The 14,961-nt window shown below is 42.1% G+C and overlaps 1 protein-coding gene across 1 annotated transcript in view; it reads right to left on the reverse strand.

Moving 5' to 3' along the window:
* Positions 1 to 14,961, reverse strand: part of LOC309666056 (uncharacterized protein) — a 196,187-nt gene that overhangs the window by 111,350 nt on the left and 69,876 nt on the right. The window lies entirely within an intron of this gene.

The raw sequence follows: 14,961 nt of genomic DNA on the forward strand, positions 1-14,961 counted from the left end.
ATATATAATCATAAATGTTCATTATTACTTGCTAAAAGCCATCAGATCTACAGCCATGGGAAGAAAACTAATACTTTTAGAAATAAGACTTATTCTGTTATCTTCTGCATGTTTGGTTCAATTTAAACTTATTCTCAGAGTTTCAATAAATATTGATTGCTACTGCCTCTTTTTACTGAGGCAAATCTTCTCTTTCAGTTCTTTACAGGAGAGGAGAGGCTGCAACAAGGACTAGAGACTTCAGAAATTGTGCCCCAGAGTTTGGCATTATAGGAATTTTCCTGACTTATTTAACAGAAACACAGCAATGCTACAGTCTTAGGATTCTTTTTCTTTGCCTGGGCTGTCAGGAAGAAAACTTAATATCCTTACAGTTTGAGGTCAGATGTGCAGCTTTTATTCTGAATGTAGCACCTTCAAAAGGGGACATGTAAACAGAAAGCTTTGGTTATAACAGATAAGAGTGTTGTTTCACTGTATGACTAGAGATAGCATTTCATAAAACGTAAGAAAAATACTCAAGATGAGCTCCACAAAAATTAATGACAGGTGACATTCTGATACTTAATAAATAAAACAGAAAAAGAACCTCGCACAGCAATAAAGGATTCAAATTTCAGGGTCTACTAACTTCACCATGAAAGAAAAAATCTAAATCAAAGCAAAATAATTTGGACCCTAATGATGTCAATACCCTAGGCCTTGTTAGAAAAAAAATTTCCAGAAGTCATTCTTTCCAAATCCTTAACTCCATGAAAAACAGACGAGTGTTACCTCTGGCAGCTGACGAGCATTTCCTGATGGGCTCAGGGCAGCTGCCACCCTATAAAATATGACAATAGCAGCAATACTGTCTGTTGAGTCGTTCTTCTGTTTATTGCTTAGGAGCCACGTGGAAGTAACTCGAAAAGAGAGCTTATTTTAAGTCATTCTCAGCCACATAAATAGGATAATTTTTCAGAACACTCCTGAGCCGGGCTCCTGCTTTCCTCTGCAGGACTCCTTTTACTGAGCTCCATCTCTGCCTCCATGGGCTTGCCCCCTCTTTTGCTCACTTTACCTCTCCCAAGCCTTGACAGGAAAGCAAACATCCACTCTTTTGGTCTTCTCCCATCCTAATCCAAAGATATCACTAAAAAAGTCTTGAAAGTAAGGAACTACATACCTCAAGTAATTTCCACTAGGAGTTGACTAATGGTGCATTAAGAGATCTTGGCCCCAGCATCCTCACTGATTTATTAGCTGTTTGGCCTTTGGCAAGTGACTTAATCTTTCTAAATCCTACTTTCTTCAACTAGCAAATGAAGAGGCCAAATTAGATGACCTCAAAGGGCCTTTCAAGCACTCAAGTTTTGCTTCTGTGAAATATACACAAGCATAGATGCACTGAACTTTAAAGAATATGGCCTGGCAGATAAGAGCACACAGGACACCAAGAAAAGTCCCATGTTGTTAGATTCAAATCTTCTATTTTCTCAGGGACTCAGACCACTCAAACAGCAACTTCCAAAAACGTTATTAACTGCTTATTGAAAGAATCATGAAGTAGGTTCCACAGGACATTAAACTTTAAGATACAATTTCTATTTTCAAGTAAGTTTCAGAAACTCTGTAAAGTTAAATAGATTTCTCAACGTCTTAGACTTTGATATGCTGCATGTGCACTGTGAGTTTCCAGGAGAGCTATCAGAACACAGCCATTTTCCCAAACTTTATTTGCCGCAGAATCCTCTTCTATACAGCAAATCCTACAGATCCTATGTCCCCAGAAATACACTCAGAGATTGCTGTTCTGAACCAATTAAATGTCTGCCCTGCGATGAGTGAATGAACTTGGAGCGGCACCCAGGGCACCAACAGGAGCCTGGGCAGCAGGTCAAGATTCCTGTCTCTACTGCAGGTTCTGCTGCCAAGTGGTTGTTTGCACTGGACCCAGTTCACCAGTCTCCCCAGACCCGCTGGGCCCCACCTGCCCTCCAGGCATCAGCTGCCAACCTGCCCACTCCAGCCCAGCCGGGAGCAGCTCGGCATGCAGCCATCCCAGGTCTCTGTTCTGTATCTACACTGCAGAAAATGCCGGCTGCAGAGGCTGCCTCCATGTGATCATCCAGATAACCTGTAACCTTCATTCCACCGTCATCCTGATTTCTACATTATCACATAAAAAATATGGGGGAATGGTCTAGAGTTGCTGCAGAGTAAGAAGAATTCTAAAAAATCCCCAATTTTCTTCCACATAGACATAACTAAAGAAAACGAACTACAAATCTCTTTTCGAACTCTTCTCTTTTCACAGAAATGTCCCAATTAGCAAATTACAATTAAGCAAATACTGGTAATTAGAGGAACAACACAGGTTTCTTTGAATTAAAAAAAAAAAAAGCTTTTCTGATAAGTATTATTGACTGAAAAACTGTTGACATGTTTGTCACATTCAAAAAGCCACAAATGAATTTCTCTGAAAAACCGAACGTCTATTTAAAAAATCCACAAAACTGGGTCTGTGCCAAAGCATGAATGTTACAAAACCATACACCACATGCCCTTCTCTATGTTTCGTATGAATTACTAAAGCAAGGATTAAGCTTTTGGTGGTCTGATGTCAGGAAGATCAGACATGGATTCAAATGCTGGCTCTAGCTGGGTGTATTTGAGCAAGTTACTTAATTTTTATTCAACCTCAGACTCCTAACCCATTAAATGAGAACAAGAATACCTAGCTCACAGGATAATTAGGAGTTTTTGTTTTTTTGTTTTTAATTAGGAGTTTTAAGTAAGATAAAACTGAATCTTCCTAGCAGGTTACGGACCTGCTACATTACTTAGAATTAGGTTTGGCTGAGAATGACAGGAAGCTCAAAGTATCAGCGGCTTAAACAAGAGAGGTTTCTTTCTCTCTCAGGAAAACGTCCAGGAAGGCAAGTGGGGCACTTCATCTGTTTTGCTGTTCTATCACGTGTGACCCAACTTTATGGTCCAAGATGGTGGCATCTAAATTCCAGACAGCAGACTGGGAAAGATATAAATAAAGAGAGGGCAAGAGGGGCACATACTGTCCCTTAAAGAAGGTTCTGGAAAGGATCACATAGTAACACACTTCCAATTAACCAGAAGTTAGTCTCATGGCCAGAAAGCTGCCCAACGCTCCAGCTGTGAAGCAGGCTCCCGTGGTTCTATAAAGAGGGGGTCATGGATACGGGGGGACAGCCAGCAGGCTCTGCCCCGGCACCCAGGAACAGCTCACCTCCCATCGCAAATGGCTTCGCCTTTCGGCAGGAGTTACATCCAGCCTGTACACGTGGGTACAGCCACACCAGTGAAGACTAGCATCCATTCTGAATGTCTGGATTCCCATGCCGTGCTGATGGTTAACTATTTTGAAAATTACCCTTGCCTTTGGGAAGCTGTGCCTTAAAACTCCACAACAAAGATTTCCTTTGTAACACATGCAGTTTAGGACGTAATTTTCCCCTAACTAGTTATTTTCCCCTTACTTTTCTTTCCCAAAAAAGCACATATCCTAGCAACTTGCTTTAATAGAAAAAGATCAATTTTGCTGAATGATAGGGTGGTGGTTTTTTTTTTTGACATCTTTATTGGAGTATAATTGCTTTACAATGGTGTGTTAGTTTCTGCTTTATAACAAAGTGAATCAGCTATACATATACATATATCCCCATATCTCTTCCCTCTTGCGTCTCCCTCTCTCCCACCCTCCCTATCCCACCCCTCTAAGGTGGTCACAAAGCACCGAGCTGATCTCCCTGTGCTATGCGGCTGCTTCCCACTAGCTATCTGTTTTACATAAGAGTGTTCTGCCTATGTTTTCCTCTAAGAGTTTGATAGTGTCTGGCCTTACATTTAGGTCTTTAATCCATTTTGAGTTTATTTTTGTGTATGGTGGGCACTCCATTTTTGATGTCGTAGTCTCCTGAAGGCTGAAATACAAAGACTTGATGGTGGAAGAAAGCAGCTCCATCCCCACTGCCCATGCCCCCCACGCTGCTGGGCCTCGTCACCTCCTGGTCACTGGTAGTAGTTGTAAGCAAAGGATGACAAGGAGAAGGAGCAGTGTAGACTATTAAATCCCTACTCAGTGCACATGTGACATATGTGGGCGGCATGTGCTGAATAAACTGTACCCCATTCATCATTCCAATTAAACCCAGTTAACACCAGTATTCATCTTGAAAAACTGGAGCTGAAGCAGAGTGCCCCAGACCAGATCTTTCTGGGATAATAATTTCCAAGAGTTTAAATCCTAAACTGTGTTCTACAGGTGTCAAGAAAACTCGCATGAAAAAAAAAAAAAATTCAGTATTAGGAATATTTTTCCTTCTAAAATGTATTAAATTAAATGTAATAAGAAACAGTTTAAAATAGCTTTAATTGCTGTAAAATAACCAGCTTGTAAGAAATGGTGCACCAACCCTAGGTCCTGGTGTGCTGTGAAAGCTCTGGCCAGCCCTCTGCTCTTATTCAACTATTTAATTCTTTCTATCTTAAGTGACCCTTACCTCCTAAACAATCTGTTCTCCATCCTGCACATTTTAAGGATGTGCTTTATTTTTTCCTTAATTACTTTATTGATTTTTTTTTTTTTTTTTACTAACAAGCACATAGTTACAAGGTACATTAAGAAAAGAATATCCAGTGAAAAAGTCACTCTGTTCTATCTGTTTCCCTTACACTATTTTCCCTTCCCAAAGGGAACTATTCTTACTGTTTCCTGTGAATTTGTCCAAATTATGTATTTTCTAACATGAATGTCAACATAAACACATTCTGTTTTGCATTTCCAATATTCTATTCTTTTCTCATTTTAAAAAGCTTAAACATATTCTTTTGTCAGCACTCACTGTAATTTACTTTCTATTCTAAACTGAACAGTGACGTTTACTGTATATACAGGTGCTATTTAACAGTGTGTGTGCACCAGCAATTATCACAAAGTAATAGTCTAACCTTGAAAAGCTCTTGGTACCAGTTTTCTTTCCCACAATTAACTTCTATGGAACACTAATTCTCAACAAATAGCTGGAAGAACATGCGCCTTCAGAGGGAAGAATTAAAATCTTGAATGGGAAGGGCATGAAAGAGCAAGCTCTCCACCCACCCCCAGAAATTCTGCACGTCCCCCTGGGCAGAGTCCCCCATCCATCACCTGTGGAAAACTCACTGAATTTAAGGAGAAAGGTATCTGAAGAAAGCTTCTAGTGCGACACCGCCCACATGAACGTTCTGCAAACTAGCAATACTCTATATCCACGCGGCCTAACACCCATATCCACCAGCCACATGTGGCCAAATGGATACTTGGAACGTGCCTAGTACAACTGAGGAACTGAATTTTTAGTTTAATTTAGTTTAAATAACCACATGTGCCTAGTGGCTACCATTTTGGACAGTCCTGGTCTACCGAATAGTGGATAAACAGAAAAAGATTCCAATCCCTGTTATAAAACAGGGACAGTAGGAAACGTGTGTGTATGAATATGTATGGTAAGCATGGTAGATTAAGCTCAAGCTACATCTCCTGAATCTTCTCTCTTTACATACCCAAGGCTGAGTGGACTATTTCAAAAAATAATTTCTTTAGTTAAAGTTGGAACGAGCCTTAAAGCTATGCTGCAACTACCTTTAAGATCTGAAATTGAAAGAGTTTTAATTTACTGAAACTCTATGTTTGATGATGCACTCTGTTTTATAATTTTCCTGGCATGATGTTACGTGTGCATCACACTAAATTAACAGTTTCTCCGTTAGGTGGAAAAAACAAATTGCAGAAGCATATGTACAATATTATGCCAACTGCATATATATATATATATATATATATATATATATATATATATATATATATATATATATGAATATATATATTTATATATATACATGTTTGTGTATGAATAGAACTTATCTAAAACAGTGCTGTTCAACAGCACATTCTGTGATGATGGAAATGCTCTCTACCTACCCTGTCCAACATGGTAGCAACTAGTCATACACAGCTACTGAGCACTTGAAAGATGGCCAGTATGACTGAGGAACTGGACGTTTACTTATATTTAATTTTAATTAATTTAAATTTAAATAGCCACAGTGACTTCCCTGGTGGTCTAGTGGTTAAGACTTCACCTTCCAACGCAGGGGGTATGGGTTCGATGCCTGGTCGGGGAGCTAAGATCCCACATGATCCCACATGCCTCGCCGCCAAAAAATCAAAACATAAAACAGAAGCAATACTGTAACAAATTCAATGAAGACTTTAAAAATGGCCCACATCAAAAAAGTCTTAAAAAAGAGAAATTTAAATTGCCACAGGTGGCAAATGGCAACTTTGTTAGATGGCATGAGTCTAGAAGAATAAACCTCAAACTGTTCAAAGGCTACTTCAAAAGGTCTTATGATCGGAGGGAAGAAGATAAAGTTTTACTTAAACTTTATACACCACTGTAGTGTTTGGATTTAATTATCTACCTTTGTACAACTGGCACCTATAACTCATCAAATGAATAAATACTAAGGGAAGGTGTCTCATTAGCTCGGGCCTCCGTAACAAATTCCACCGACTGGGTGGCTTAAACAACAGAAAATTTTCTCTTACAGTTCTGGAGGCTGTTAGGTCCAATGTGAGAGTGCCCGATGGTCGGGCTCTGGTGAGCGCTCTCTTCCTGGCTCGGGGACAGCCCCCTTTTCACTGTGTCCTCACGGGGGAGTGAGGGTAGGGGGAGCAAGCTCTGGTCGTCCTCTTCTTACAAGCACACTAATCCCTCATGGGGACACCACTCTCTAAACCTGTTATCTCCCCAAGGCCCCGCCTCTGAATACCAAACACTGCAGGTTATTAGGGCTTCAATATATGAATCTGGGGGACACAAACATACAGTCCGTAATAGAAGGACACAGGGAAGAATGAAAAATTCCTTCTACTTTGTGCATCTCTCTACTCCATTCACTTGGCTCAGCAGGTGCCCTAGAATCCGTACTATTAGGTTCCGACATCTGGTTCTTGAACAGCTGGGACAACGGCATTTTCAACTGAGAAGAGTGTGGCCAGTCTCAAGACCTTAAGGTCTTACAAATTTCCGTTTGAAAGAACACATTAATGATTCAATGTTCTCATCTCTTTATGTAATTTCTTGATGCCCTCAACAACTGAATGGTGGTGCCAGATGTACGACAGGCAAAGCTGCAAAGGACACTTCACATGTTACCTGTAACCGTGCTTGTTCATAGTTGTGCCAGAATGAGCAGAACTGCCTTAAACCCTCTGGGTCACCTCAACACACTCGTTTTTCCCAGATCATTTACTGGGAAGGTACCTTTCTGCAGGGGAGAGGACAGAGTCAAACTCAGCTTCCCACAGGCCCAGTGCCTTCTCCTCTCTGAGTTTTGGGGAACTTCTGCAGCTTCCCACAGGTCCCAAGGTCTCCAGGTACGGGGTCGGGGTGGGGGCAGCTGGTGTTCCCAAACAATGCCTGTAAACAGCAGGTGTCCCAAATCCAGGCTCCCTGGTCCGAAGCAGCCTGTGTATTCACCCACCATGAAAGGTGCTTTCTTGTGCCCCGTAAAAAAGGTGAAGATGTGAAGACGTTTGCCAGGGCTAGGAAGAGGGGGAAATAAGGAGTGACTGCTTAACGGATACACAGAGGTTTCTTTTGAGGTGATGAAGAGGTTTTGGAACTAGACAGAGGCGGTGGCTGCACAACGTCAATGTATTAAATGCTACTTTTCACTTTGAAATGGCTAACCTTATGTTATGAACTTCACCTAGAAAGACAAACAAAAAAATAACCAAAATCTATTTTTAAAAACATAGGAAGGGGGCACCATCCCATCACTCAAACACAGACCTACACTACACTGAGGGTGCACTGGCCCCGCACACCTCTCTGTGGGACGATGGGCACTGGTGGACCCCCTTCCTTTCCGTTCTCAACCAAGCCTTGTGAGCTCTCCCTTCCCCCAACAAAGCTCTGTCCTTTACCCATGCTCACTGACACCGCAGAATGTGCCCTAAACCCTGGGAGGGCCCATGAGGAAATGCACCTCGCTGGAGAGTCTAAGTGCATCCTCTCCAACACTCTGTATTCTAACTCAGCCACTGATCTATCTGTTGCTCTCAGGTTATTCCCTGTTAGTATTTTTTCATCTTGTTCTGCTGTTTCCTACACGTATTCCCTAAGGACCTCCCACTCAGCATTCTACCAGAATCTAACATTGAGGGCAAATGCCATCTTCCTGCTCTGTAGTGGTAAGAAAATTCCTCAGGAAACCTTGACTGCACTCTTGATTGCTCTGGCTTCAACCAAACACAGTGGTTGACTCTGTCTGAACAATCAGTGCAATCATTATGGTTGTGGTTAATTAAAATGTCAAATCAGTTGTTTGAATAAACTGACAAATGGTTGGACTGAATTAACTGGGTTTTTTTCTAGGTTACCACACCAACATTCAGTAACTGTTGGTGGGAATATGGATAGTTAGGAGGAAAAAATAGGGAAATAAAGAAAAATGGTTTTCTTTAGCCTCTTCCCTGTATTCTGTCATATCTGCTCCAGTTCCCCTGATCATGCTCTAGAACCATTTTTCCAAAACGTATTTGACTATGAGATCCTTTTTCACATCAACATCTTTCACTATCAATCCTTACTTTCCCCATCTCAGTAAACGGCACCTTCCTCCACCTAGTTGCTCAGTATACAAATCTCAGGGTTCTCCTTGGCTCTTCTTTCGTTCATACCCCACAAATGATCCATCAGCAAAATGTACCAGCTCTACCTTCAATGTCCCCAATCCAAGCACCTCTTCCCCAATCCAGACTGAGCTACCAGCCCATCTCAGGCACACCAGCTCTCCCCTAAACCACCGCAGCTTCTACTTTTGACCCTCAACCCCAGAGCATCCAAAGTGACCTTTTAAAATTCTAAGTCCTAACACGTCTTTCCCCTGTTCAGAAAGACTCCTCATGCCTGGGAATCAAATCTAAACTGCCCACCACAGCTATTAGCCTTACGTGGACTGGACCTCCATCTCTGTCCAAGTTCATTTCCAAATGCTCTTTCCTTTCCTGCCTGTTCTGCTCTGACAGAGCTGTCAGCCAAGCCCAGTCTCATGCCAGGGCCTACGAACTTGCAATTCCCTGTGCCTGGAATGCTCTTCCTCACTTCACTCAGTGCTGTGGACTGAATGCTTGCTTCCCCCGGAATTCATATGTTGAAGCCCTAATCCCCACTGTGATGGTATTTGGAGGTGGTGCCCCTGGGAGGTGATTAGGTCATGAGGGCGGAGCCCCCATGATTGGGATTAGGGCCCTTATAGGAAGAGACACAAGAGGAATGACCTTTCTCTCTGCCCTTTGAGGATACAGCCAAGAAGGCAGCTGTCTGAAACCAGGAAGGGTACCTGCCCATGCTGGCCCCCCGATCTCAGACTTCCACCCTCCAGAAGTGTGAAAAATAAACGTCTGTCGTTAAGCCGCCCATCTATGTTGTATTTGTTACAGCAGCCCAAACTGACCAAGACACTCAGGTCCGTGGTTAACTGTCAGCTCCTCAGAGAGGCCTGGGATGTAGTGAATATAGCAGCACACCCCCCCTCCCGTTTCTGCCACCCTTTTACTCGGCTTTACTTTCTTCCCAGGATCAACCACCATCTGGCTTCACAACGCATGTTTACTGGTTTCCTGGGAGCCTCCCACACCAGAACAAAAGCTCCAAGTGGGCAGAGGTGTTACTTTGTGCCCTAATCTGTCCCCAGCACTCAAGAGTGATGCCTGGCTGGTAGTAATGCTCCATAAACGTCTACTGAACAAATTAATAACTAGTTCTTACAGAACAGTCTCTCAGAATAATCAGTGAGTTGCTTCTCTAGAGTAAAATAATAACAACAAAAGGAGTTGAGTTGGGAGAGAGGGGAGGAACTATGACGTCGGGACACAGGAGCCCTCCGCAAAGAAGTGCAGGCCAGGGCACATCCGTGTACAGGACAGAAGCAGCTCAGGCTCCTCAGCAGGAGGCAGAGGGGCTAGTTCCCAGCTGCCCGTGACACATAAAACTGGACTGAACTATCATCTTCAGTCATCTGAAAGGGGTTCTGATATACCCTCTGCGACAGATAACCTATCTTTTTTCTCTTTAAGACATAAGCCACTGACGATATCAGGCTTGTGGTGAAGTATGTCAAGGCATAAGTCTGAAGTTGGCCTTAGACGGTAACAGTGGGGCAGATAAAATATTTTGGTGAGAATACGTTACACCTGAGAATCACAGTGATAACAAATGCACCATAAACTGAATAAAGGTGGTATGAAAAAAACAGGATGTTTTTAAAGACTGTATGAAATTACGTAAATGTAACGCTCAGCACAGACTTTAATAGTCTTTATTATAATATACTGGAATGTCACATTTAGATGTTTCTCCCTATGATCACCACAAGGGCAGTACTATGTCATGCTCATAAGCTTTGCAGCCCTGAATGCCGGCTCTGGAATGAAATAATTAATAAATCAGTGAATAATGCCTACTAAATGTTCCCGTTTCTATGTGGAAGCCAACCAAAGAGATGAGACAAAAGAAGAGAAGGGGGAGAAAACGAGAGAAGCGAGGAGCCGAGGAGCAGCAGGAGAGTGGGCAGCGATCCTCCAACAGCGGATCAGAGAATCAGCACACGGAGGCGTAGACGAGAACACAGCTGAGGCTGACTTGGCAGAAGTGCGGGCCAAATCCCTCACCTCACTGCACCTCGATAATCTGCAAAGGTGAGCCACGCTGAAGACAACGCTTTTAGAACACTGTAATAATAAAACTGATCTAGCTACGAAATTCCTGCCCATTTCTAATCTGAAAGATGCCAATCAAATTTTCCACTGCATGTATGCAGAATAAACCCTAGGGGACTATCTCTGCAGAGCACAGAACCATCCAGCAGCCGAGGGAGGTGGTTCCTGTGTGAGGCTTGGCACTGCATCTGGCTAAGGTCACAGAATGAAGGTCTGTGGCCCACGTGAGTGCTCACACACACACAGCACAAGAAAGCCAGGGGCCTGCCACCCTCCAATAAATTCCAGCAGAAGGCAAAGGACAGAAGCACAAAAATGTTTTACTGTACTTAGGAGAGAAAACAGATGTCTGTACTCGTCTTATAACAGAAGTCAGTCTGATGGAAATGAAACCTACAAAGACGATTAAGACAGTATAAAGGGTGGATGAAAAACCAGGAGGTCATCAGGACCAGAGAAGGCTCCGTGGCAGGTGGGACAGAGAGTTCCACTGCAGGAACTCGGCTTACTCTCAGCTGACGAGAGTAAGTGGGGAGGAGAAGGATCATGAGTTTGAGGACTGGACTAGCTTAGTAACAGGCACCACGAAGAACGAGAAGGACAGTTAACCAGAATCATGCAAGTGCTGTGCAGTGTTGGGCAACACCTCAATTTATGCAAACAGGTACCAATCTACCTCATCGTATGATTCGCTCCAACACTGTTCAGCAGCCTGGATGCAAGCAAAAGGACAAAAAGGTCAGGAGGTGTAAGCTTTTGGCAAGAGAGTGACTTAAAACCTGGACCACGGATTCTATGTGGATAAGGAGGGAAATAAAGACAGGAAGGAACTAATGGCTAAGTACAGAGCAAAGGAGTCCACCGATTAGGGAGGTCTCAGTGAGATCAGAGGAGAGGCAGAGGGTGTAACTCTGTGGGACAAGGTGGATGGAGAGGAGGCTGTGGTCAAGGAGGGAATTTCTGACTTACTGATCTGAGCCATGAGTAGACAAGGTCTAGGAAGTCGGGAACTGAGGGGAGTTGGGGAGATCACTGGTGAAGACAAGCCCCAAAACCCATGCAGTCAGGGAAGGAGGTGGGTCATCCCGTGAAGCTGGGGCAGGGTGGAGAACAATGAGGCAGTCATCAGTGATGAGTGGGAGGAATGAGGAAGTCAGCAGATAAGACTTATAGGGGGATGGGGGGCAGAAGGATGGTTAAACACACAGCTGATGCTCAGAAAAGTAGGGGATGGACAGGAAGGTGGAAAAGCAAAGACGCAGCACAGCCAGGCCAGGCATGGGTGCCACCAGCCCACCTTCCGAATAGTTTTTCATCTCTGTAATGATGAAACTAACCTACCTAATCAGGTAGTTCTGCCAATTTTTAATCTAAAAGATGTAAACCAATCTTTCCCCTGCGTTTACACAAATAAATACTAGTAGTAGACTATTAGATTACTACAGGTTTCCCAAGATAAAATCTTCAGTGATTGGGCATTCATTTTAGAATCTTCAAAAGGATCACACATTTATCCCACATGCTTACAGAGTATAAGTAAATTAACATTTCTATTAGATTTTTTAAATGCCAAGTTTTTACCATACTTTATACCAATTGAAAATAAGCGTTTGCCTCAAAATTGGAAATCTTTTTCTTTGTCATTTAAATTGAAGATGCAGGGATCTGGTATATTTTTACTATCTCCTCATCTTCCAGTATGTGTCACTGATTTGACCTATGAACTCATTTATGATGCAGCATTTATGTTAATAAATATTTCAAAGAGAAATTTGGCTCTTCCACCCCACTTGTTCAGGGATTGTCTCCTTTGGGAAGATGTCACTGATACCACATCTCCATTCCCCATTTCCCCAGCTGGATGCTCCCCGGTTCTGCCAGAGCATTCCATAGGCAGCTCTGTTTCTGCACTTAACTACATTCGACTGTCAACCAAAACAAGCTTTATGACCTTGGACAAGTGCTTAACCTCTCCAGGCCCTAATTTGTTTGTATGTAAAATAGAGAAAATAATAGTAAGAACATCATAGGGCTTTTTTTATCAATTCATGAGTTAAAGTTAATGCCTAGAAAGCACTCAGAACAGTGCCTGGCATATAGTAAGCACTATGGAAGTGTTTGCTATTCTTATAACAATATTTATTTATGCGTCTCTCCTTGTGTACTTGTTAGCACCTTTAAAGTAAGAGACTAGGTCTTAATCTTTGTATCTCCAGCACCTAATACAGTGACCGGCAAATAGGAGACATTCAGTGAATGAATGCCATGAATCAACTGATAAATCAATTTTTATTTCACAAAAAAAGTCACAGATATTAAAAATAATAAGCCAAAGTATTATCTTATTTATAACCCCAGTGTAAAAATAACTTAAGGAAGCTCGTGAACTACAGCCTGACATTTCAAATATGTAATTAAATGAAAGAAGTTAATATTAAGGGTAGAACTGCATCATCAGTACCACTAAAAGGTCATTGTCAAAATGGGCTTAAGAATTAAGTAGCTTAGATACATTTTGACTCTAAGAATTAGTAAATTTTCACTTTCAATATAGGAAAAAAAAAAAAAAGAGTCCAGAGGCTTGACTCTAGACCAGGGATTTGTTAAAATTTCTTCCACAGATCTAGGTACCCAGGGAGGAGATAAAAAACCATAACAACGAAGTTCACCTACTTAATCTGTCACATTTCTGCAGTAAGAGTCTCAAAGTTGCTGGCAATAGAAGGGAATCGACTGAGGTATCCAAAAGAAAATTCAAATTATTGTGGCTAAAAGTTGAAAACGTTCATCATGCCCTCAGGTCCTCAGAGTGGGGAGGTGGCTTCTCTCAGTCTCCAGTTAGAAAACAGCCAATCGCTAGATTTCATCTTGGGTTTAACATTTCTACAGAACACCTGATCTAGGATCACAGCATAGCCCTATTTAAAATTAGCACCGCTAATGATTTAATATTATGGTTCTCTTCAGATTACCTCTGACACTACTGAAAACGAGCCTGTCGTATAACTAGTAGGACTTTCCTCTTTCACTGGCGCATGAAAAGAAGCCACCTTATTCATTAAGATGGAATTTAGTGCAAGTCCATGTTTTGTTTTTGTTTTTAATTTTTATTTTAACATCTTTATTAGAGTATAATTGTTTTACAATGGTGTGTCAGTTTCTGCTTTATAACAAAGTGAATCAGCTATACATATACATATATCCCCATATCTCTTCCCTCTTGCATCTCCCTCCCTCCCACCCTCCCTATCCCACCCCTCTAGGTGGTCACAAAGCACCAAGCTGATCTCCCTGTGCTATGCGGCTGCTTCCCACTAGCTATCTATTTTACATTCGGTAGTGTATATATGTCCATGTCACTCTCTCACTTTGTCCCAGCTTCCCCTTCCCCCTCCCCGTATCCTCAAGTCCATTCTCTAGTAGGTCTGCATCTTTATTCCCATCTTGCCCCTAAGCTCTTCTGACCATTTTCTTTTTTTAGATTCCATATATATGTGTTAGCATACGGTATTTGTTTTTCTCTTTCTGACTTACTTCACTCTGTATGACAGTCTCTAGGTCCGTCAACCTCACTACAAATAACTCAGTTTCGTTGCTTTTTATGGCTAAGTAATATTCCACTGTATATATGTGCCACACCTTCTTTATCCATTCATCTGTTGATGGACACTTAGGTTGCTTCCATGTCCTGGCTATTGTAAACAGAGCTGCAATGAACATTTTGGTACATGACTCTTTTTGAATTATGGTTTTCTCAGGGTATATGCCCAGTAGTGAGATTGCTGGGTCGTATGGTAGTTCTATTTTTAGTTTTTTAAGGAACCTCCATACTGCTCTCCATAGTGGCTGTATCAATTTACATTCCCACCAACAGTGCAAGAGGGTTCTCTTTTCTCCACACCCTCTGCAGCATTTATTGTTTGTAGATTTTTTGATGACGGCCATTCTGACCGGTGTGAGACGATATCTCATTGTAGTTTTGATTAGTGCAAGTCCATGTTAAAGAAAGTCTGGGAGCGTTAGTGTTTCACAGAGGAAGAGAAATATTTATCATATCCTCATGGACACCCAAGTAGAAACCTATTTAAGAAGGATGAGAGTGAAGAGTTGGAGGAAAATCTTTAGCAAACCGAGGTTGTGTCTACCTGAGTAGACACACTCCCTTCCACATTTTC

Source organism: Balaenoptera physalus (assembly GCF_965194825.1).
Source record: "Balaenoptera physalus genome assembly, chromosome: 8".
Lineage (NCBI taxonomy): Eukaryota > Metazoa > Chordata > Mammalia > Artiodactyla > Balaenopteridae > Balaenoptera > Balaenoptera physalus.